This window comes from Cetorhinus maximus, chromosome 21 (genome assembly GCF_964194155.1).
Source record: "Cetorhinus maximus chromosome 21, sCetMax3.hap1.1, whole genome shotgun sequence".
Lineage (NCBI taxonomy): Eukaryota > Metazoa > Chordata > Chondrichthyes > Lamniformes > Cetorhinidae > Cetorhinus > Cetorhinus maximus.
This window is the reverse complement of record NC_135899.1, coordinates 34,691,045-34,715,501: the sequence shown is the minus strand read 5'-3', so window position 1 is coordinate 34,715,501 and position 24,457 is coordinate 34,691,045. Positions and strand designations below refer to the sequence as shown.

The 24,457-nt window shown below is 45.3% G+C and overlaps 1 protein-coding gene and 1 pseudogene across 3 annotated transcripts in view; both read left to right on the top strand.

Moving 5' to 3' along the window:
- Nucleotides 1-22,545, top strand: part of LOC144695217 (uncharacterized) — a 34,755-nt pseudogene extending 12,210 nt beyond the window's left edge. The window contains exon 2 of the transcript XR_013579904.1: nucleotides 18,147-22,545. The product of XR_013579904.1 is annotated as an uncharacterized LOC144695217 (transcript). The remainder of the gene's footprint in view (nucleotides 1-18,146) is intronic.
- The window catches only part of LOC144695232 (uncharacterized), an 83,052-nt gene continuing 66,882 nt past the window's right edge, over nucleotides 8,288-24,457 (top strand). For both annotated transcript variants that reach the window (XR_013579908.1, XM_078566126.1), the window contains exon 1: nucleotides 8,288-8,600. The gene's annotated coding sequence lies outside the window, so the exon portion shown is untranslated. The remainder of the gene's footprint in view (nucleotides 8,601-24,457) is intronic.

Genomic DNA, 24,457 nt, shown 5'->3' with positions numbered 1-24,457 from the left:
TCTGACGGAAGGCTCCACACCACTGACCAGTTTCAGATCTGATGATATGTCAAAGCTCCCCTGACCCGACTGATTTCCAGGTGATGGTTTCACTGCCCAACCTTCTCTGTGTTTAGCAATGCTGTGAAGAGATTGGATGTCTCCCCACAGTTGTGCAGTTGTTCCTTGGGTGATGGTTAGGAGCTATCTGCAGTGTCTATCCTCTCTGTATTCTCAGTGTAGTATGGTGCAATCCTTCTGTAAAACATGAAAAGGAAACATGATTTCCTCCAACTCCCTCTCTTCCTTTGCTGAAGGGACTGACTCCTCAGTCAGAGACTGCTCCACAGTGAGTGTCAGTCTGCTATTCCCCTGTGTGGGGATCAGATATAAGTACTTTCATTTTCCTCACTTGACTGTCACACACCCTCTGTTTCCAGCAGGGACACCGGATAGTGACCAGGAGCAGTCAACGTGGCTACTTTCTTTCCTCCCCCAGCCTCCCATCTTCCCAGGCACCGTGAGGTCAATGGAAAAGACAGTTGGGCGGAGTGTAAAATGGGCTATCAATTCACTATGAGCATGAGTCGTGCTGGTGAAGACCAGTTTTACCCTTAGAGTATGTGCTTAACATAAAAAACACTCAGGAAAAATGTTAATTCAATGGAGATTTTGAAATTCCTCCACTTGTTTTAGAAAATTATTTGAAGAAAACACACTGGGCAGGAAGTGCTAGAAGCTAAGGAAAATATTGCTTCAGTGTAGCTGATTGAAGGGTTCTGGTTTATCCTGGGGAATTAGATACACTGCACTCGCTCAGACTGCACATCCCAAATTCAGCTATCAGCCACAGCACTGGGCAAAACTATCAAATCCAAGCCCAAGCTTTTGGGAAAGGCCGAGGCCTTCAGGTAAAGTCTTTAAAGAAGGCATTAAAAGATATTTCAATTAATGTGTCTCCAGGTATGACAGCCAAATTGCTGTGGATATTACAGAGATAGGGAGGGGCAAGGCCATGGAGGGATTTGAAAACAAGTGTTAGAATTTTAAAATCGAGGTGTTCCTTGACCAGGAGACAATGTAGATCAGCGAGCACAGGGGTGATTGGGGAATGGGTCTTGGTGTCAGTTAGGACATGGGCTGCAGAGTTTTGGAGGAGCTCAAGTTTATAGTACAATATGTGAGAGCAACCAGGAGAGCATTGGAATAGTTGAGTCTAGAGCCAAAAAAGGTAAGGTTGAGGGTTTCAGCAGCAAATGAGCTGGGGCAGGACGTCACTGGTCTCTCATTTGAATGGGGCTTGCACCTATTCCTATGCACGGTGTCCCTATTCCTGACCAACATAGGGAAATGACAGTGAGAGCCAGGGATAGTAACAGAGAACCTTTCATAGAATCATACAGAATCATAGAATAGTAGTGCTGCACTGTCAGAGGTGCCATCTTTCAGATGAGATCTCAAAAAAAGGCCCCTTCTGCTCTCTCTAAGGTGGGTGTAAAAGATCCCAGGGCACTATTTTGAAGATGAACAGGGGAGTTATCCCAGGAGTCCTGACCAACATTAATCCCTCAATCAACACCACTAAAAAACAGGTTATCGGGTGATTATCACATTGCTATTAATAGAAGATTGCTGTGCGCACATTGGCTGCCACGTTTCCTAAATTACAACAGTGACCACACTTCAAAAGTACTTAATTGGCTGTAAAGGGCTTTGGGATATCTGGTGGTCATGAAAGGCTGTATATAAATGCAAGTCTTTTTATACTTTTCTGAGGAGGTTACAGAGATTTGGGGGGGGGGGGGGGGGGTGGTCTTAGAGGGATTTGAAAAGACAGGAAATATCCAGATCCCAAAACACAGACAGAACTGACCATTCACAGTCCACAGGATAATAACCAGCTCCCAACACACACACACACAACTCAACAATAGGAAATCAGTAAGAATCCTCAGACACTCTGCACCTCCCAGATAATTACACCTCACCTTCTCATATTCAGTAATGACCCAACAACAAAAGTCAGCCTGTAAATCAGAAGGGAAATGCTTCCAATAAACACACTCAATATCCAACACACAGCTCCAGGCAAACAGTTGAGCACAAAGCACCGAGTAAACAGCTCTCTCAGCTGGATGTTCTCACACAGCATAAGGGGCATTTCCAGACCTGATTCCCCACAGGATAGTCAGGCTGCCTGAAGATTAGTGTGGATATTATGTGATGTAATTATTATAAATTGTATTCCTTCACTCACCATCTCCTGAGTTGGTTTTGAGTCCCTACAGGAAGTGAAGCAGCTGTGGAAGAGGAAGGGGAGGGAATGGGCAGAGTGGGTGGGGCTCTCTGATTGACGTCTCTCACAGCCAATCCAAATATTTCTGGAACAACATGAGTTTCCTGAAAAGAGTTGACGTTTCGAGTCCACATGACCCTTCAACAGAACTGAGTAATATTAGGAGAGAGGTGAAAGAAAAGCTGGTCTAAGGTGTGGGGCGGGTGGGGGAGAGAGAAGTTGAGGGTGGGGTGATTGTGGAGATAAGCAAGCAGTGATAGGAGCAGATAATCAAAAGATGTCACAGACAAAAGGATCAAAGAGGTGTTGAAGGTGGTGATATTATCTAAGAAAATGTGCTAATTAAGAATGGATGGCAGGACACTCAAAGTACAGCTCTAGTGGGGGTGGGGTGGAAAGACTGACAAGGTATTAGTTGTAGATTTAAAAATAATGGAAATAGGTGGGAAAAGAAAAATCTATATACATTATTGAAAAAAAAACAAAAGGGAGGGGGAAGAAACGGGGTGGGGATGGGGGGAGGGAGTTTAAGATCTAAAGTTGTTGAATTCAATATTCAGCCGGGAAGGCTGTAAAGTGCCTAGTCGGAAGATGAGGTGCTGTTCCTCTAGTTTGCGTTGGGCTTGACTGGAACAATGCAGCAAGCCAAGGACAAACATGTGGGCAAGAGAGCAGGGTGGAGTGTTAAAATGGCAAGCAACAGGGAGGTTTGGGTCTTTCTTGCGGACAGACCGCAGGTGTTCTGCAAAGCGGTTGCCCAGTTTGCGTTTGGTCTCTCCAATGTAGAGGAGACCGCATTGGGAGCAACGAATGCAGTAGACTAAGTTAGGGGAAATGCAAGTGAAATGCTGCTTCACTTGAAAGGAGTGTTTGGGCCCTTGGACGGTGAGGAGAGAGGAAGTGAAGGGGCAGGTGTTGCATCTTCTGCATGGGCATGGGGAGGTGCCATAGGTGGGGGTTGAGGAGTAGGGGGTGATGGAGGAGTGGACCAGGGTGTCCCGGAGGGAATGATCCCTATGGAATGCCGCCGGGGGGGTGAAGGGAAGATGTGTTTGGTGGTGGCATCATGCTGGAGTTGGCGGAAATGGCAGAGGATGATCCTTTGAATGTGGAGGCTGGTGGGGTGATAAGTGAGGACAAGGGGGATCCTATCATGTTTCTAGGAGGGAGGAGAAGGCATGAGGGCGGATGCGCGGGAGATGGGCCGGACACGGTTGAGGGCCCTGTCAACGACCGTGGGTGGAAAACCTTGGTTAAGGAAGAAAGAGGACATGTCAGAAGAACTGTTTTTGAAGGTAGCTTCATCAGAACAGATGCGACGGAGGCAAAGGAACTGAGAGAATGGGATGGAGTCCTTACAGGAGGCGGGGTGTGAGGAGCTGTAGTCAAGGTAGCTGTGGGAGTCGATAGGCTTGTAATGGATATTGGTGGACAGTCTATCATCAGAAATTGAGACAGAGAGGTCAAGGAAGGGAAGGGAAGTGTCAGAGATGGACCATGTGAAAATGATGGAGGGGTGGAGATTGGAAGCAAAATTAATAAATTTTTCCAAGTTCAGACGAGAGCATGAAGCCGCACCGAAGTAATCATCGATGTACTGGAGAAAGAGTTGTGGGAGGGGGCCAGAGTAGGACTGGAACAAGGAATGTTCCACATACCCCATAAAGAGACAGGCATAGCTGGGGCCCATGCGGGTACCCATAGCCACACCTTTTATTTGGAGGAAGTGAGAGGAGTTAAAGTAGAAATTGTTCAGTGTGAGAACAAGTTCAGCCAGACGGAGGAGAGTAGTGGTGGATGGGGATTATTCAGGCCTCTGTTCAAGGAAGAAGCTAAGGGCCCTCAGACCATCCTGGTGGGGGATGGAGGTGTAGAGGGATTGGACATCCATGGTGAAGAGGAAGCGGTTGGGGCCAGGGAACTGGAAATTGTTGATGTGACGTAAGGTGTCAGAGGAATCACGGATGTAGGTGGGAAGGGACTGGACAAGGGGAGAGAGAAGGGAGTCAAGATAACGAGAAATGAGTTCCGTGGGGCAGCAACAGGCTGACACGATCGGTCTGCCGGGACAGTTCTGTTTGTGGATTTTGGGTAGGAGGTAGAAGTGGGCCGTCCGAGGTTGGGCGACTATCAGGTTGGAAGCTGTGGGAGGAAGATCTCCAGAGGAGATGAGGTCAGTGACAGTCCTGGAAACAATGGCTTGATGTTCAGTGGTGGGGTCATGGTCCAGGGAGAGGTAGGAGGAAGTGTCTGCGAGTTGACGCTCAGCCTCCGCGAGGTAGAGGTCAGTGCGCCAGACAACAACAGCACCACCCTTATCAGCGGGTTTGATGACAATGTTGGGGTTGGACCTGAGAGAATGGAGTGCAGTAAGTTCAGAGAGAGACAGATTAGAATGAGTGAGAGGAGCAGAGAAATTGAGACGGCTAATGTCACACCGACAGTTCTCAATGAAAAGATCAAGAGAAGGTAAGAATCCAGAGGGAGGGGTCCAGGTGGAGGGAGAATATTGGAGGTGGGTAAAAGGATCCGTTGAACGAGGAGAGGACTCCTGCCCAAAGAAGTGACCCGCGCATCCGCCCTCATGCCTTCTCCCTCCCAGAAACATGATAGGGTCCCCCTTGTCCTCACTTATCACCCCACCAGCCTCCGCATTCAAAGGATCATCCTCCGCCATTTCCGCCAACTCCAGCATGATGCCACCACCAAACACATCTTCCCTTCACCCCCCCTGGCGGCATTCCGTAGAGATTGTTCCCTCCGGAACACCCTGGTCCACTCCTCCATCACCCCCTACTCCTCAACCCCCAGCTATGGCACCTCCCCATGCCCACGCAGAAGATGCAACACCTGCCCCTTCACTTCCTCTCTCCTCACCGTCCAAGGGCCCAAACACTCCTTTCAAGTGAAGCAGCATTTCACTTGCATTTCCCCTAACTTAGTCTACTGCATTCGTTGCTCCCAATGCGGTCTCCTCTACATTGGAGAGACCAAACACAAACTGGGCGACCGCTTTGCAGAACACCTGCGGTCTGTCTGCAAGAAAGACCCAAACCTCCCTGTTGCTTGCCATTTTAACACTCCACCCTGCTCTCTTGCCCACATGTCTGTCCAACGCAAACTGGAGGAACAGCACATCATCTTCTGACTAGGCACTTTACAGCCTTCCAGGCTGAATATTGAATTCAACAACTTTAGATCTTAAACTCCCTCCCCCCAACCCCACCCTGTTTCTTCCCCCTCCCTTTTGTTTTTTTTTCCAATAATTTATATAGATTTTTCTTTTCCCACCTATTTCCATTATTTTTAAATCTACAACTAATACCTTGTCAGTCTTTCCACCCCACCCCCACTAGAGCTGTACCTTGAGTATCCTGCCATCCATTCTTAATTAGCACATTTTCTTAGATAATATCACCACCTTCAACACCTCTTTGATCCTTTTATCTGTGACATCTTTTGATTATCTGCTCCTATCACTGCTTGCTTGTCCCTACAACCACCCCACCCTCAACTTCTCTCCCCGACCTCCCCCCCCACCAACCCCCCACCTTAAACCAGCTTATATTTCACCCCTCTCCTAACTATACTTAGTTCTGTTGAAGGGTCATGAGGACTCAATACGTCGACTCTTTTCTTCTCCGCCGATGCTGCCAGACCTGCTGAGTTTTTCCAGGTAATTCTGTTTTTGTTTTGGATTTCCAGCATCCACCGTAGTTTTTTGTTTTTATCTCTGAGTTTCCTGAAGCTTGGGAAACTGACCGGTGAAACGGAGGTGACTTGGAGCAGCAGATCAGTTGGGGATTTAAACTTGTCATTGTCCCATCTGAATAAAACCTCACTTATTGCAGCTGCTGTCTCAGTTCCCCTGGTAAACAGCAGAGGCCCGCAGCAGGTTAGGCAACATCTGTGGAGAGAGAAGCAACCTCTCTGCAGACTTTGACATGCCCGACCACACTATCCTCCTCCTCCAACTCTTCTCTGTTGTCTAGCGAGTAGGACTGTTATCACTTGGCCACTTTTGCCTCTTCAGTGGTAACCAGAAAATTTCCTGCAATGGTTAATCTTCCCACGCCCATTGCTCTGGAGTCTGACCAAGGGTCTATCCTCAGTCCCCTCCTATTTCTCATCCACACGCTGCCCCTGTGTAAAACCATCTGATGACCTGATGTCAGATTCACAGAGGGTCTCTTACAATCTGTCCCATTTTACCTCGAGTCAGAAAGAAATGCCCCTCACCACCAGACAAAACAGAAATATTGTAGTAAAGGAATGGCAAGCAGACAGCTTCAAGAGGGAGAGAAATGATTTGAGGACTGGGCCATGGAGTGGAGCACCTTAGATCTACAATCTTAACTGGGGCAGGGTCTAAATGGAGGACAGGCCCTTCAGCACCAGTAAGGGAGATGGATTCAAAACTGGGAGAGTCAAACTTTTATACTTTTACTCCAGTCTGGAGAAAACAGTCTCTCACCAATGTAGAATGTAGTCACCAATGTAGAATGTAGTCAACTGTTATCCATTTAACCATACTGATGGGTGTGTGAGATGCAGAGTGAAGAAGGGAGGGATGGGGGTGAAGGGGGGAATGGGGGGTGAAGGGGGAATGGGGGGTTGAAGGAGGGGGATGTGGGGTTGAAGGAGGGGGATGGGATATGCAGGAGGAGCGATGAGGTGTGAAGGAGGGGGTTGATGGGAGTGAAGGAGAGGGGATGGGGGAGTGAAGGAGGGGCTATGGGGGGGTGAAGGGGGGGTTGTTGGTGAAGGAGGGAGTTGAAGGAGGGGGGATGGGGTGAAGGAGGGTTGAGGAGGAGGGGTAGATGCCAGTGATGAAGCAAACACTGTGGCTACAAGAGCAAGTAGAGGCTAGGAATCATGCGGGGAGTAACTCATCTCCTGACTCCCCAAAGCCTGTCCACCATTTACAAGGCACAAGTCAGGAGTGTGATGGAATACTCTCCATTTCCCTAGATGAGTGCAGCTCCAACGACAATCAAGAAGCTGAACACCATCCAGGACAAAGCAGTCTGCTTGATTCGCATCCCATCTACAAACATTCACTCCCTCCACCACCGACACACAGTAGCAGCAGTGTGTACCATCTACAAGATGCACTGCAGGAACTCACCAAGGCTCCTTCAACAGCGCCTTCCAAACTCATGACCACTACCATCTAGAAGGACAAGGGTAGCAGATACATGGGAACACCACCATCTGGAAGTTCCCCTCCAAGCTATTCACCATGCTGATTTGGGAATATATCACTGTTTCTTCACTGTCGCTGGGTCAAAATCCTGGAACTCCCTCCCAAACTGCACTGTGGGTGTGCCTACACCACATGGACTGCAGCGGTTCAAGAAGGAAGCTCACCACCACCTTCTCACGGGCAATTAGGGAGGGCAATAAATGCTGGCCTAACCAGTGACCCCCATATCTGAAAACAAAGAGGTGGGATGTGGTGTGAAGGTGGGGAGGGGTAGGGGTTAAACGATTGTGATCCTGATTCCCGCCGCCTGGGGTTGGGAGTTGCAGGTGTGTTCATCCAATTCCCGCCCCGCCCACATGACAGCCACTCTGGCTCGTGTTTTCTCAGATTTGAACTCCCCAATGCTGGGTGTCACGGGCTCCCATCAGGCACAATGGGCTGGGACAAAAACAGAATTACCTGGAAAAACTCAGCAGGTCTGGCAGCATCGGTGGAGAAGAAATCAGTTAACGTTTCGAGTCTTCACGACCCTTCGGCAGAACTGAAGCATAGTTAGGAGAGAGGTGAAATATAAGCTGGTTTAAGGTGGGGGGGCGGGGGGAGAGAGAAGTTGAGGGTGGGGTGATTGTGGAGATAAGCAAGCAGTGATAGGAGCAGATAATCAAAAGATGTCACAGACAAAAGGATCAAGGAGGTGTTGAAGGTGGTGATATTGTCTAAGGAAAGTGCTAATTAAGAATGGAAGACAGGACACTCAAGGTACAGCTCTAGTGGGGGTGGGGGCTGGGTCTTCCCCTGATTCCATACAGCCGTACCTGACTGCGCAGGCGCGAGGCCCCATGCTGAATGATTTATGTCATTCCGACTGGATGAGAGTTGGCCTTCACAACGCTTGCACGGATACAGGTGAAGCAATGTCGGAACTCCTAGCCCCACCTTCTGTGATTGGCTAAACCGAGTGATTGACATTTTAACTGTGGGTGGATTTCAATGTATCCTGTCCCCGATTGGTTGCGAGATATGTTAATCAGAGAGCCCACCCACTCTGCCCATTCTCTCCTCTTCCTCTTCCACAGCTGCTTCACTTCCTGTAGGGACTGAAAACCAAGTGAGGAGATGGTGAGTGAAGGAACAGAATTCATACAAGTTGTATCACATAACATCCATACTAATGTTCAGGACTGAATATCCAGTGAGTGAAGGAGCAGAGTTTATACAAATTGTATCCCATAAGATGCACACTGATATTCAGGATTGGATAGCCAGAGTGAAGGAACATTCTGGTGTAAGGAATTGGGGCCTGAGAAATAAGTCGAAAGCAAGACCATAACATTGTAGAAAGTAGGAACATTAATGAAGCATGGAATATGATTTAGTAAAGTGGCAGTAATTAAAATAAATGGCTTTATTTTACCCCATTGTTCGGAAATTGAGTTGGATGTGGGAAGATTTTCCAGATTGGTCTTGAGTTGCACCTGGAATTCCTCTCTTCGGTCGGGCTGTTTTAGGGCTGAGACATTGACCTCCTCCCTCTTGGACTTTTGGGTCTTGTGATGTCTTGGTGCTGGGTGGATGTTCATCAGCGATCAAACAAGTCAATGATCTGTCCAGCAGGCATCAGTCCCCCATATGGATCGAGTGATACAGACATCACTTAGAACTTTGACTTGGCTTTAGACCTTCCAGAGGAGTCTCCAACATGGTCTTTGTTCCCAGAGAAATCCAAAAAAAGTGTCGAGAACAACACCAGGAACTCTACATTACATTCATCAACGTAACCAAAGCATTTAACTCAGTAAATCATGAGGCTGTGTGGATTGTGTTCCATTATTTGGATGTCCAAGAAACTTCATCTCAATCCTGAAATTGCTTCATGATGATATGACTGCAACTGTCTTGAGTGGGAGATCTGAAACAGAAGCCTTCAAAATCTAGACTGGTGTCAAGCAAGGCTGTGTGATACTCCCATTCTATTTACCTGACAGTGACTATTCACTTCATCAAAGATCAATTGCCATCTGGTGTCAGTATTAAATACCATCTAGATGGGAAACTCATTTACCTCAGTCTCCTCCATGTCAAAATTAAACTGACCATAGGTACACATGATCTACAGTTTGCAGGTGCAGTGTCATTGTCCACTCTGTAACAGATTTGCAAACCTCTCTTGATCTCTTCAATTCCGCATGATGGAAACGAGCTCAATCCTGCGCCACTGAAGTTTGGTGTCATTTCTGACCATCGGAATTGGGAGCCAGACTAAAGCACGGGCATTTTAAGGAAGCTTCTGTCTGTAGTATTCTGACAGAGTTTCCCCTGATATATATATGTGTGTGTGTTAGTGTTAGTAAAGTGAGCCAGCTCTCAGGAGTGGGCATGGGGTAGAATCAGACCTTGCTTTAGTTGGTGATGTGGATTGTCGACAGATCCTCTTCAGGTTTCATAAAAGTATAATAATTTTCATAATATTTTTCTGGTTTATTGTGACGTAGGTTTATGGGGGTAACTATAGCTGGGTCTGTCTGTGTGTGATTTAATTACATTTGGAGTCAAGTAGACTGCAAGCTTTAACTCATCAAAAGAAGCTAGGTGCTTGACATGCTAATGAGTAAACATGGATGTTGGCTTCGTGTGTAAAGTGTGAAGGGAATTTGCATTTTTAGATAAATGAAGGGATATTTGGATTTCAAAGGGATCATAGTCTGTTTACAACTAGCCAGATAAGCAAGGCTAAGGAATGTGTTTATTTGTCCCAAAGGTTACTGATAATACATTGGCAACATTAAAGTTTTATATTATGAGGGAAATACAGTTTCAAAGACACATGAAACAATAGAATTTACATATTAAAAAGGGAGAAACATATATAAAGGAGAATGAAAGGTTATGCAGGAGAAGGCCATGTAAGACCTAACAGGAGTCTGTGAAAAGCCTTAATGAAGCATCCAGCATTTGTGCATGTCTGTCTTACAAAAGTGTCCTGTCTTACGAAACTGAAGCTGGAGAAAAGCCATTGGGAATTCCACTGTCCAGGGTACTGTGTTAACTTGCTGAGTCTGTTTTAAATTTAAAATCTATTTCTGACAATTGCCTTAAAGGGAGGTTAGGTTAATTAGGAATTTTAGGAGTTATTATAGTAGTAATTGTAGTCCTATGTATGTGATTGACATTTTTTATTTTGATAAATATTTTAATGTAATTTTTTAAATCCCTAAAGGTCTTGGTTGGCTTATTACTTCTGAATTCAGTGCATTCATCTTGTAATAAATACAAATTGCAAAACAGTTGTGATAACGCGACAAAGTTTCCCTTGTGGATATGGTCCACCTGGCACACATCATCTGCCACATCATAACATCAGGTGATGGCTGTTTGACTATACTGTCGGTAATGTTTGTACTCTCCTGTCTGGGAGGACTACTATCCTGAGTATAGTGAGGGAGTGGGGTGAGTCTCTACAGACCTGAGTCTACTCAGCCCATCATACCTCAATGTAATAATGGTGTGATATGTTCACCTTACATTCTTCCAGGATTCATTTCATGTTCTGGGAAAGATCTTGAGTCATTTTCAAATGCTTTGTAATTTTGGTCAATTCAAAGTTTAGTGTAAGTTAAATATTGTGTTGTTTGTCTGCTGCTTTTCTATCTTTGCATAGATTTATATCTGACAAATTCATTTTTTTAACTTAACTCAAACCACCTGATTCGTCAACACTCCTATTCACTGAAACACTCATGAGCCTACAATAAGAGTCCTGTACACAATATATTGGTCATTACCAGTGTGAGCTGGTATCCTTTCTCCATCAATGGGCTTGTGATTTCCAGTTCACAGGAAGCATTACTTTTCCCTAAGAAAGAAAGAATTTATTTATTAAACTTCATGAAATCCACACGTCTGAAAGCACTTTACACTCAATGAAGTGTTTTTTTGAACTGTAGTCACTGTTGTAATGTTGGAGACTGGGCAGCCAATTTACGCGCAGCAAGCTTTCACAAACAGCAATGTGGTAGTGCCCAGCTAACCTGTTTCTGTGATATTTATTGCGGGATCCATTTGGCCATGACATCAGGGAAAACTTCCCTGCCCTTCTATGATGTAGAGTCATGGGATCTTTTGCATTCACCTGAGAGGGCAGACAGTACCTTTGTTTAACTCATCTGAAGGTGGTACCTCTGACAGCACAGAACTCTCTCGGTACTGCACTGGAGTGTCAGCCTCAGTGCTCCAGTTTCTGAATTGAGACCTGAACACACAATCTTCTGACTCAGCGATGAGAATACTAACTAAGTCACGACTGACAATAACTAATAATGTTTCTGTTGTGTTATATTCAGTTTCTAAGGGGTTAAGTCCCAAGGCTGTGTACAGAATGCATTTCCCCCTGTAAACTAGCAGCCTAAAAGTTTGATTTGGCTTAAAGTGGTAACTAGTTACAGCTGCAGGTTTCAGTGTTGTCTTAGTGTCTGGGTTCCTGAACCTGTGAAAGGTGGTAAAGTCCCTGGTGTTAGCTGGAATGGACATCTTAAGGGATTGTCTTCAATCAGTACTGCTGATTAACCATTCTGCTTTCAGTCACTCTGAAAGTTCTATTGTTTAGGCACAGATCTAACAGTCTGTCAGGAATAAAACTTGAAGAATAACCCACCCTTCCCAGGAAAGCTCAGTGTTAGTTTTAGTGAGGTTTTTGAGCTTGTTTTCAAATCCTTCCATGGTGTCTCCCTTCCCTATATCTGTAATCTCTTCCACCCCTCAGTCCTGCACTGGAGTGTCAGCCATGATTTTTTGTACCCAAATCCTGGAGTGGGACTTGAACCCACAACCCTCTGACTCAGAGAGCAAGGTTGGGGGTTCAACTCCAGCTCCAGATGGATTATTCCATGAACACGGATTAAAGTTGTTGTCAGGGCCACACAAATAATTCCTCAGACTCCCTATACAAACATCCTCACTGCCCATTTATTGAAACACAAACATGTTGTAAAATGAGTGAAGAAATTATCCTGTAGATGTTTACACACTGCATTGATCATGAAGCCAATCAGATCACAATGTACTGCTGTAAATAAAACTGCTTCAATTGGTTGCACAAAATTATTTTTAAAATTTGCTTTAGTTAAACTCCTTGACAAATATGTGTTATGATCCCAACTGATGTTACTACTGGAAAAGTCAGATCCCAGGGTGGAACCCAACTTAATAGATCCTAACTTTTACTTTTTGTTTAGAAACGTGGAGAGCGGCGACTGAACTGGGTCACAGGAGTCGGCTAATGAACTTTTAACAAACGAATAAAACATTTAATAAACAAGAAATGATGAACTATATTACACTACTCCTTCACTCCAACTATATCTTAACAGATAAATAGATTCGTAAGGATAACACAAGTTACAAAAGCTTTTATACTCTAAAGTTCACACTAAGTACACACTCCATGTAAACCAATAGGTGACCTGTGGTCAGACACACCATACTTTGAAACCAAGTGACAGCTGCCACCCCAAACAGATGCTATGGATCTCTCATCAACTCCCCCCAGATGCTTGCCACATCGTGAGCCACCCTGTCTCACTGAACTCCATCTTTCACATGAGGGTTTCCAACCTCCACTCTCAAAGAGCTCGCTTTGGATTTGTCTGCCCAAACGACGCTTTCTCTTGGATGCCTTCCACAAGGGTCCACCTCCAGGATTTTGATCTCTCCGATATTCCTTCCCCCGGATCTTTGCGTGCATTCAGGCTTCACCTTTCATGCACCCTCTCAAGTATTTGGTTGTGCCAAGCAGGGCACTGTTGCTCCAAAAGCCCTTGCTTAGTAGTCACCAACTTTTAACTGTCGCCTCAGATCTTCTGGCTTTTTGCAAGCCCACCTTGCTCCAAGTCTGCTTCCTGCAGCTCTGTATTTTAACTTTGAACCTTTTCCTCTGCTCCTCACTCTTGACTTCATTTAACAGGACTTTTTTCAGAAACCTTTGCTTTTCCTTTGACTAGTTCCACTCCTGGTTTTGGGACTTTTCTTTCTCGTTCTTTGGAACATGCTTTCTTCAGTTTCCTCTCCTGTCCAGCTTCTCCTGTCACCTGATTCCAGCTGAACTAAAACTGCTTTATGTTTCCCTGTGTTCTGTGTGGGTCCCCTGTTGCTAGGCAACAGCCCAGTTTTTCTACTTTGTTTTAGCTTCCCTAAACCACTTCAAGGGTGTAAAACCTCATTAAAATGCAGGTATACAAACAAACCCATAGACTTGCAGGCAACATTCTCTAAATAAAACTAGACCCAGGTTTCACCCTTTTAACCGACAAATAAAAAAAATTAAACTTAAAACTACAGCTTATTTCTAATACACAAATACACATATAACTTACTTGGTACTATCTCTAGTTCCAAACATATGCAACAACCACAAGTGCACAGATTGTGGCCAAGAGTTTATGTTGGTTTGAGTTGGTTTTATCAGCATAATGCAGCTGAAATTGACTGTATAAGGAACTTAAATTGTCAGTTATGTCAAGTGTAAATTGAACTTCTGTGATCCTCAATGTTGGTTTATTAAACATCACCCAGGAAGCTGCTACCAATGACAGAGATGACCATGGTCCCAGATGGGAAAAATGAGAGTGGCAAATTTCTGCAAATTGCTGGAGAAGAAAAATAGGGGGGAGAGAGATGGAGGAGGAGAGAGTAACACAGAGGAGCAGTGAGGGAGAACTAGGAAAGTGGACCAGGAGGAAAGAAAAGGAGGCAGTAGGTAGGAAAGGAAGGAGAGATAGGAGGTGGATGAACAGAGGAGAGCAGCATAAATGATTCTCTCCTGTGTCTGCTTCCAATGCCCCTCTCTCCTCTGCCCCTCCTGTATATGTGCTGATCCCACCACTGCATGTCATCGCTGCCTTGGATGCTGTGGGTCTCCCTTCTCTGATCTGTTGTCAAACACATCCGAGTCTACATATCCTACTCGGATGTTATCAGTTTGAAAGTCTCCGAGGATGAAGAATGTTATTCCCACACTAGAAATCTCTGTCAAACATTTACCGGGGGAACTGAGACAGCAGCTGCAATAAGTGAGGTTTTATTCAGATGGGACAATGACAAGTTTAAATCCCCACCTGATCTGCTGCTCAAAGTCGCCTCCGTTTCACCGGTCAGTTTCCCAAACTTCAGGAAACTCAGGTTACTCCAGAAATATTTGGATTGGCTGTGAGAGACGTCAATCAGAGAGCCCCACCCACTCTGCCCATTCCCTCCCCTTCCTGTTCCACAGCTGCTTCACTTCCTGTAGGGACTCAAAACCAACTCAGGAGATGGTGAGTGAACGAACACAATTTATAATAATTACATCACATAATATCCACACTAATGTTCAGGCAGCCTGACTATCCTGTGGGGAATCAGGTCTGGAAATGCCCCTTATGCTGTGTGAGAAGATCCAGCTGAGAGAGCTGTTTACTCGGTGCTTTGTGCTGAACTGTTTGCCTGGAGCTGTGTGTTGGATTTTGAGTGTGTTTATTGGAAGCATTTCCCTTCTGATTTACAGGCTGACTTTTGTTGATGGCTCATTACTGAATATGAGAAGGTGAGGTGTAATTATCTGGGAGGTGCAGAGTGTCTGAGGATTCTTACTGATTTCCTATTGTTGAGTTGTGTGTGTGTGTGTTGGGAGCTGGTTATTATCCTGTGGATTGTGAATGGTCAGTTCTGTCTGTGTGTTGGGATCTGGATGTTTCCTGTCTTTTCAAATCCCTCCAAGACCTCGCACCGTATCCCTGAATTTTGGAGCGGGTGCAGAAGAGATTTACTGGAATGTTCCAGGATTGAGGAATTACAGTTACGTGGATATTCCGGAGAAGGTGCAATTGTTTCCATTAGAGCAATCTCTGTATTTTTAATCCAGTACCACAGCAGATAAACTGCCAGAACTGTATTGAATCGTCTTTTAATGTTTTCTTTAAAAATTTTACCTGAAGGCATCGGCCTTTCCCTAAAAGCCTGGGCTTGGATTTGATAGTTTGTGCCCAGTGCTGTGACTGATAGCTGAATTTGGGATGTGCAGTCTGAGCGAGTGCAGTGTATCTAATTTCCCGGGATAAACCAGAACCTTTCACTCAGCTACACTGAAGCAATATTTTCCTTAGCTTCTAGCACTTCCTGTCCAGTGTGTTTTCTTCAAATAATTTTGGAAAACAAGGGGAGAAATTTCATAATCTCCACTGAATTAACATTTCTCCTGAGTGTTAGTTATATTAAACACAACATCTGAGGGTAAAACCAGCCTTTTTCAGCATGTCCTGAGTTCATAGTGAATTTATAGCCCATTTTACACTCCGTCCGACTGTCTTTTCCATGTCCTCATGGTGCCTGGGAAGATGGGGGTTGGGCAGAGGAAAGAAAGTAGCCACATTGTCTGCTCCTGGTCACTAACCAGTGTCCCTGCTGGAAAACAGAGGGTGTGTGACAGTCAAGTGAGGATAAGAAAGGACTTGCATCTGATCCCCCACACAGGGGAATAGCAGACTGACACTCACTGTGGAACCGTCTCTAAATAGGTGGAGGTGGTGCTGTAATCACTGGACCCATAGTACAGAGACCGAGGCTAAGGCTGTGGGCACATGGGTTCCCCATACAGCAGCTTGTGGAATTTAAATTTAATTAATAAATCTGGAAGTAAAAACTAGTCTCAGTAATGGTGACCATGAAACTATTGTGAATTGTCATAAAAACCCAAATAGTTCATTAATGTCCTTTAGGGAAGGAAATTTGCAGTCCTTACCTGGTCTGGCCTACATGAGATACCCAGAATCACAGAATTTTAACAGCGTAGAAGAGGCCATTCGGCCCATCATGTCTGCACCAGTTCTCCAAATGAGCATTATGACCTGGTACCATTGCCCTGCCTTTTCCCCCATACCCCTGCACATTGTTTCTGTTCAAATAATCATCTAATGCCCTTTTGAATGCCTCTATTGAACCTACCTCCACCACACCTCCAGGCAGTGCATTCCAGACTCGAACCATTCATTGTGTGAAGAAGTTTTTTCTCACGTCACATTTGCTTCTTTCACAAATCACTTTAAATCTGTGCCCATTCGTTCTTGATTTTTTTATGAGCAGGAACAGCTTCTCCCTATCTACTCAGTCCAGCCCCTTCATGATTTTGAACATCTCTATCAAATCTGCTCTTAGCCTTCTTCTCTCCAAGGAGAACAGTCCCAACCTCTCCAACCTATCCTCACAGCTGAAGTTCTCATCCCTGGAACCATTCTTGTAACAAGACTCCAGATCCACAGAAATGCGATTGACCCTTGGAAATGACCTAGCAAGCCACTCAGTTCTATCAAACTGCTACAAAGCCACAGCCCAGTGAACCCAGACGGAGCACTTGGCATCAACCTAGGCACTGGAAACGACAATGGCTCACCCAGCCCTGTCAACCTGCAAAGTCCTCACTAACATCTGCAGACTTGTGCCAACATTGGGAGGGCTGTCCTACAGACTGGTCAAGCAACAGCCTGACACAGTCATCCTCACGGAATCATACATTACAGACAATGTCCCAGACACCATCATCATCCTCTTTGGGTATGTCCTGTCCCACCAACAGGACAGAGTTGGGGAAACAGTGGTATGCAGTTGCGAGGGAGTTACCTTGGGAATCCTCAACATTGACTTTGAACCTATGAGGTCATAAGTTCGCTGATGATTGCACAATATTCAATACCATTCTTGACTCCTCAGAGACTGAAGCAGTCCGTGCCCATATGCGATATGTCCTGGACAACATTCAGGCTTGGGCTGTTAAGCAGCATGTAACATTCATGCCACACAAGTGCCAGGCAATGACCATCTCCAATAAGAGAGAATCCAACCATCTCCTCTTGACATTCAATGGCAATACAGTCGCTGAATCCCACACTATCAACATCCTTGGGGGTTACCATTGATCAGAAATGGAACTGGAACAGCCATATAAATACTGTGGCTACAAGAGCAGGTTAGAGGCTGGGAATTCTGCGGTTATGTAACTCACCTTCTGACTCCCCAAAGACTGTACACCATCTCCAAAGCACAAGTCAGGAGTGTGATGGAAGCCGCTCTGCTTGCCTGGATAAGTGCAGCTCCAACTCAAGAAGCTTGACACCATCCAGGACAAAGCAGCCCGCTTGATTGGCACCCCATCCATCACTTTAAATATTCACTCCCTCCACCACCGACGCACAGTGGCAGCAGTGTGTGCCATCTACAAGATGCACTGCAGCAATCATCAACGCTCCTTCGACAGTCCCTTCCAAACCCATGAACTCTACCACCTAGAAGGACAAAGGCAGCAGATGCAAGGGAACACCACTACCTGGAAGTTCCCCTCCAAGACTCACACCATCCTGACTTGGAAATATATCACCATTCCTTCACTGTTGCTGGGTCAAAATCCTGGAACTCCCTCTCTAACAGCACTGTGGGTGTACCTACATCACATGGGCTGCAGCAGTTTACAAAAGCAGCTCACCACCACCTTCTCAAGGGTAATTAGGGATGGGCAATAAATGTTGGGGTAGCCAGCGACACCCACATCCTGTGAAACTATAAATAAAAAACGGAGGAGTCAGCCCATCAGCAAAGGATGTGAGGGAGTTGAAGGAAATCATCTTTCCTTTTCCTGTTTTACAGAAAGATTGCACCGTACTACACCAGAGAATACAGAGAGGATAGACACCACAGATAGATCTTGACCATCACCAAAGGAACAACTGCACAACTGTGGGAAGACATCCAGTCCCTTCACAGCATTGCTCAACATGGAGAAGGTTAGACAATGAAACCATCATCTGGAAATCGGTCGGGTCAGGGGAGCTTTGACATATCATCAGATCTGAAACTGGTCAGTGGTGTGGAACCTTCCATCAGATCCAGCCTTTCCAATGGTTTGGCTGTGGGCGATCGGTCAGGGTGAGGCTGGGAAGAAGTGTGAGTGGCTCCAAGTGTGGTGAGAGCTTCAATCATTTATCAAGCCTCATGAACCACGGACTCATTTGCACAGGTGAGAGGCTGTCAAATTGTGAGGTGTGTGAGGAGGTCTCCACAGGCTTGTAAGGTCCCCTAACACACAAGGTGCATCTGTTGTCCCATCAGTAACTCAAGGACTGCTACATGGAAGAGAAACCATTCAAATGTGAGGTGTGTTATCAAGTCTTTGCACATCCATCGAAACTAGAAAATCACCAACGCAGCCACACTGGGGAGAAACCATTCGAATGTGAGCTGTGTAACAAGGGCTTTGCACATTTATCAGGCCTGGTGAATCACCGGCGCATTCACACCGGGGAGAAACCATTCACATGTGAGGTGTGCAACAAATCATTCTCAACATCATCGGACCTCCGCAAACACCAACGCATTCACACAGGTGAGAAACCATTCATGTGTGAAGTGTGTGAAAAATCATTCTCATCATCATCAGGTCTCCGCAAACACCAGCGCTTTCACACAGGGGAGAAACCATTCACGTGTGAGGTGTGTGACAAATCATTCTCAACATCATCGGATCTTCACAAACACGAACGCATTCACACAGGCAAGAAACCATTCACATGTGAGGTGTGTGAAAAATCATTCTCATTGTCAGGGAACCTCCGCCAACACTGGCGCATTCACACAGGGGAGAAACCATTCAAGTGTGAGGTGTGTGACAAATCATTCTCACAGTCAGGGAACCTCCGCACACACGAACGCACTCATACAGGAGAGAAACCATTCAGGTGCGAGGTGTGTGACCAATCTTTCTCATGGTCATCGGATCTCCGGATGCATCAGACAGTTCACACAGGGGAGAAACCATTCACATGTGAGGTGTGCAACAAACCATTCTTGACGTCTTCGAGCCTCCTGCTCCATCAGAGGAGCCACACAGGGGAGAAACCCTTCAGGTGCAAGATGTGTGACAAATCATTCTCGCAGGCAGGGAACCTTCGCACACACGAGCGCACCCACACAGGGAAGAAACCATTCAGATGTGAGGTGTGCGACAAATCATTCTCACAGTCAGGGAACCTCCACATACATGAACACACCCATACAGGGGAGAAGCCATTCATTTGCGAGGTGTGTAACAAATCATTCTCAGTGTCATCAAGGCTCCTGCTCCATCAGAGGAGCCACAGCGTGGAGTAACCCTTCAAGTGTGAGGTTTGCGATAAAGATTTTGTGACATCTTTGACCCTCCTGGGACACCATAGGATTCATCTAGGAGAAACAGTTCAGGTGAGGTATTTGTGACAAGGCTTTCATCCACTCCTCCCATCTCCTGAAGAACCAGTGGATCCACACTGGTGAGGAACCATTTAGCTGCGAGGTGTGTGACAAGGCTTTCACACAGTCAGTATATCTCCTGGTCCATCAACGCACGCACGCATGGAAGGAACCCTATTGGTGTGAATTCTGTAATAAAGCCTTAATACAGTTTTCAGACCTCCTGGAACATCAGTGAACCCACACGGGGACTACCTAAACCAAGTTTTTGACCAATTTGTTGTTAGAGTGTGACTCTTTTCACAAGCTCACTGCAAAGGATGTTCAGTGATATTGGGGTGCAGAACAAGAAGCAGCTTCAAACAATTAGTGACGACAACGTCAGTGTTGAGGTACTATGATGTCAATGATGAAGTCACCTGCAGTGAGATGGCAGTGAAACAGGACTTGGAGCAACCAGTTGTGTTTGTATCCAGAACATTAACACAAACTGAACAACGCTATACACAGATTGAGAAAGAGAGCCTGGCTATTGTCTTTGCTTGTGAGCATTTCAACCAGTACCTTTTTGGGAGAGAGAAAGTGATAGCAGAGTCTGACCACAATCCACTTCAAACTGCTTCTCTCTGCTCCAAAGCGTTTACAAAGGATGTTACCTCATTTGCAGAGATATCATGTGTAAGTGAAGTACAAGCAAGGGAAGCAGATGGACATAATTGACATGATGTCGAGAGCTGCATCTTCCTTGAGGAATGTTAATGATGCTAGTACAGAGTGTGAAATCTCAACCAGAAGCAACAGAACAACATGCTTTGGAAGTCATGAACCTAGCAGAGACATTGAATCTGACAGACAAGTGTCTTGCTCAGATCAAGCAATCTACACAATGAGATACAGCTCTTCAAATGTTACAGGAAATTGTGATGAAAGGATGGCCTGAAACCATCAAGGACACATCACTTGCTGTAAGAGAGTATTGGGCAGACAGAGATAAAGTGATCTCCCAAGATGGCATCTTGTACAAAGGGACTCAGGTCATTATCCCTAAAGAGATGAGAAAAGAGATGCTGAAGCACATCCACACAAACCATCAAGGAATCGAGTCTAGTCTGAGGAAGGGAAGAGAAGAGCTCTACTGGCCAAACATGAGCAATGAGATTAAGAACCACATCAGCCAGTGCAGTGTTTGTAATGAACATCAAGCTAAGCAAGATAAAGAGCTGCTCATGATTCATGACATCCCAGACACACCATGGATGAAGCTTGAAGTAGACCTCTTCACTCTCACTGGAACTGATTACCCTGTCACAGTCGACTGCTATTCAGACTACTGGGAGTTAGACCAGCTGACGTCAACAACTACCAGTGAGATTGTAGACGCCTGAAAGGACATTTCAGTCGTCATGACATTCCTGACATTGTGATGAGTGACAATGGCCCTCAATTCATGAGTGAAGAATTCAGACACTTGATGAATAATTGGGAAATTCAGCACCACATCATCTCCACACTATCCCCAGTCAAATGGAAAGGCTGAGGCAACGGTGAAAATTGCCAAAGGGATCATCAAAAAATCGACTAAATCCAGCACAGATGTGTATAAGGCAATCTTAGAGTGGAGAAACACACCTACCAAAGGCATAGAAAGTTGTCCAGTCCAGTGACTAATGTCACGCTGCACCCAGACTACTCTTCCAACAGCTAAAAAACTACTGAGGCTAGAAGTAGTAACAGGGAGTGAGTGACAAGATCAAAATGAAACAACAGAGAGACAAATTTCACTTTGATAAAGCTGCCACATCGTTGCCAGAGCTGAGAGTTGGAGAGCCAGTCAGAGTGAAAACATTCAACGCACTCAACAGAAGTCAGCTTACTTGGCAACTTGGGTCCTGTGTAGAGAAGTTATCACATTGATTATAGACGGTTAAAGTGAACGACCAGATCGATCATCACAACCGCAGACATCTACGTGCAACCGGAGAAGCTGCTCTTTCACAGCAGTCAGCTGATGAGGCAGATCCGATTTCACCAACTGAGCAAGGAACTGAATGACCATCAGTCCCAGAGGTCAACCGTTCCCCAACAAATGCAGCGGATCAGTGGCAACAATTACCACAGCAACAACACTCGCCATGGCAACAACATTCCCCAGAGAGACAACATCACCTCAGGAACCAGCAGACACTGGATGAACAGCCAACAACAACTCTCACACATACCATAAGAAGAGCTCAACACTTTAAAGATTGTGTGTGTGCAATGTGTGTTCAGAGAGATACAAAATTGGAACGATCCTTAGACAGCATCTTCCAAACCCACGACCACTACCATCTAGAAGGACAAGGGCAGCAGATACACGGGAACATCACCACCTGGAAGTTCTCCACCAGGCCACTCACCATCCTGACTTGGAAATATATCACTGTTCCTTCACTGTCATTGGGTCAAAATCCTGGAACTCCCTCCCTAACAGCACTGTGGGTGTTTCTACACCACATGGACTGCAGTGCTTCAAGAAGGCTGCTCGCTACCACTTTCTCAAGGGCAATTAGGGATGGGCAATAAATACTGGCCTAGCCAGTGAAGCCCACATCCCGTGGATGAATAAAAAAAGACTGGAAAGAACAAACAGTCTTTTGTTTATTTGTGATAATTTTCATTAAGGACTATCTATGTATGTAACTTGTAAATCATAGTGCATGCAATCTTTCTTTTTATGAACAGGGTGATATTTAGATAAATCCCTTTTTTACACTGTGGCTTCCCATATCAATGTGATCTCTGATGTCCTAGTGTGTAAATAAATTTTTGAGGGCAGTAACCATTTTACATACCACATGGAACATTGTTCAAAATTCAAATTGCTCCAAATATTTCTGGGGTAACATGAGTTTCCTGAAGCTTGGGAAACTGACCAGTGAAACGGAGGTGAATTTGAGCGCAGATCAAGTGGGGATTTAAACTTGTCATTGTCCCATCTGCATAAAACCTCACTTATTGCAGCTGCTGTCTCAGTTCCCACTGGTAAACATTTGGCAGAGATTTCTAGTGTGGGAATAGCATTCTTCATCCTCAGAGGCTTTCAAACTGACAACATCAGTGTGGGAGGTGTAGCCTTGGATGTGTTTGATAGCAGATCAGAAGAGGAAGACCCACAGTATCCAAGGCAGTGATGGCGTGCAGTGGTGGGATCAGTACAGGCACAGGAGAGAGAGACATGGGAGAGAGAAGCATACGGGTAGAAGCTTAGGAAAGAGGGAGTAATGTATTCTTCTCTGCTCCCCTCTCGCTCCTATCTTTCCTTCCTACCACCCTCTCTCTCTCTTTTCTTCCTCCTTTTTCCTACCTCTCTCCTTGATCCTGTGCCTCTTCCTACCATCTCTTCATTTTCCTTCTCTTCCACTTTCCTACCTCTCTATCTCTCTCTTCCTCCATCGCTCTTCCTCTTCCATCTGCTAACTCTCTTTCTGTCTCCTTCTCCCCTCCTTTTCCGCTTCCTTCCTCTCTCTTCTCTCCCCTCCTCCATTATTATAAACGTGAGAGTATTGGGAGAAAGTGCACCATTTTAAACTCTGCCATCAATGAAAAAACAAAGGCTCTTATCTTTGGCCCTGTAGGTTGCTGAAATAATTGCTGGCCACAGCATGTAGACTGGAGCCATGAATATGACTGACTGTTGGTGCCTGAACGACCAAAAACCCTGAGTGTAATTTGAAGAGCCGCCTCAAACAGACACAATCGGCAGAAACTCACCACTCTCATTATTCCCATCTGGGGCCGTGGTCATTTCTGTGGCTGGTACCAGCTTCCTGGGTGATGTTTAATAAACCAGTGTTAAAGATCGTCAAAGGATCAGTTTACTTTTGATGAAACTTACATTTAAAATTCCTGATATGGTCAATTTTAGCCAGATTACACTGATTTAAAAGACAAGGAGTTTTACTGAAGCAAACATTTTTTCAATACTGATGATTTGAAGCAGCTTGATTTAAGGATTGTGATCTGATTGGTTTTATGATCAATGTGAACATGGATAATTTCTTCACTCATTTTCCAATTATCCAACTGCTTTAATAAACAGATGTGGTTGGGGTGGGTGGGATGTTTGTACACGTAGCCCAGAATCTCAGGAATTCTCAGTGTAGCCGTAACAACAACAATAATCCATGTTCAAGGAATAATCCATCTGGAGTTGGACGTGAAAGATCCCATAACACCTTGTTGTAGAAGAGTGAGGATGCTATTTCCAATGTTTTGGCCAATGTGGATCCCACAATAACACAAAAACAGATTATTCAGTCATTATCACATTGCTGTTGGTGGAATTTGCTGTTGTTGCAAAAATCTAATTCATAATTCATATGTTTTGGAATATAACTTTTCATTTCAGGAATTGAAGTTTTAACTGTATACATAACTGTTCCTCAGGGTAGTGTCCTGGGCCCAACCATCTTCAGCTGCTTCATCAATGACCTTCCATCATAAGGTCAGAGTGGGGATGTTCGCTGAGGATTGCACAATGTTCAGCACAATTTGCAACTCCTCAGATACTGAAGCAGTCCATGTACAAATGCATTAAGACCTGGACAATATCCAGGCTTGGACTGACAAACGGCAAACAACATTCGTGCCACACAAGTGGCAGGCAATGACCATCTCCAACAAAAGAGAATCTAACCATTTCCCCTTGACATTAAATGGCATTACCATCGCAGAATCCCCCACTATCCACA